Raw genomic sequence first — 1124 nt, forward strand, 5'->3', positions numbered from 1 at the left:
GACGAAGGGGCCAAACATACTCACTGGAAGAAAGATAGCCTCTTTAACAAATGGTGCTGGAAAAACTGGCTCTCTACATGCCAAAAACTAAAACTTCACCCAGTCTATCACCATGCACTGAGCTAAAGTCAAAATAGATTAAAGATCTAGACATTAAAGCAGACACTAAATCTCCTGGAAGAGAAAGTAGGAAGAACTCTTGAAGACATAGGGGTAGGCAAAGACTTCATGAACAGAAATCAAATCTCATGGGAAACACTTGAAAGAATTAACAACTGGGACCTACTCTTACTGAGAAGTTTTTTTCATGTCAAAAGAAATTACCAACAAAGTGAAAATACAACCAACAAATTTGAAAAAAATCATGACAAATAAGTACTTAGACAAAGGTCTGCTCTCTAGAATTTATAAAGAACTAAAAAACACTAGGGCCCCAAAATACAAAGACCCAGTCCAGAAATGGGCATCTGAGATGAATACACACTTCCCAGAGGATGAAATTAAAGAAGCGAATAAATATATGAAAAAATGCTCCACATCACCAGCCATCTGTGAAATGCAAATTAAAACAAGATTGAGATATCATCTCACCCCAGAAAGAATGGCTATCATAAAGAAATCTCTCAATACCAACTGTTGGAGAGGCTGTGGGGAAAAAGGAACACTTCTCCACTGCTGGAGGGAATGTAGACTGGTGCAACCATTATGGAAATCAGTGTGGAGACTCCTTAGAAATGTTGGACTGGAAATCCCATTTAAACCAGCTATTCCTCTCCTGGGAATTTTCCCAGAGTATCTGAAAACATCATATCATAGGGATATATGTGTGCCTATATTTATAGCAGCACAAAATGTGATATCCAAATATTGGAAACAACCAAGATGCCCATCGCCTGAGGAATGGTTGAAAAAGATGTGGTATTTTTACACAAAGGAGTATTACTCAGTTATAAATAATGATTACCTCGAAGCCTTTATATTGAAGTGGATGCCACTTGAACATATACTCATAAGTGAAATAAACCAGACACACATGTGTAAATATCGTATAGTTTCCCTAGTATAAGAACTCAAAAGAAGAGATACAAAAAGAAAGGTATAACACAAGTAAAAGGAAAGCAGGA

This window comes from Octodon degus, unplaced genomic scaffold, assembly GCF_000260255.1.
Source record: "Octodon degus isolate 3935 unplaced genomic scaffold, OctDeg1.0 scaffold00066, whole genome shotgun sequence".
Lineage (NCBI taxonomy): Eukaryota > Metazoa > Chordata > Mammalia > Rodentia > Octodontidae > Octodon > Octodon degus.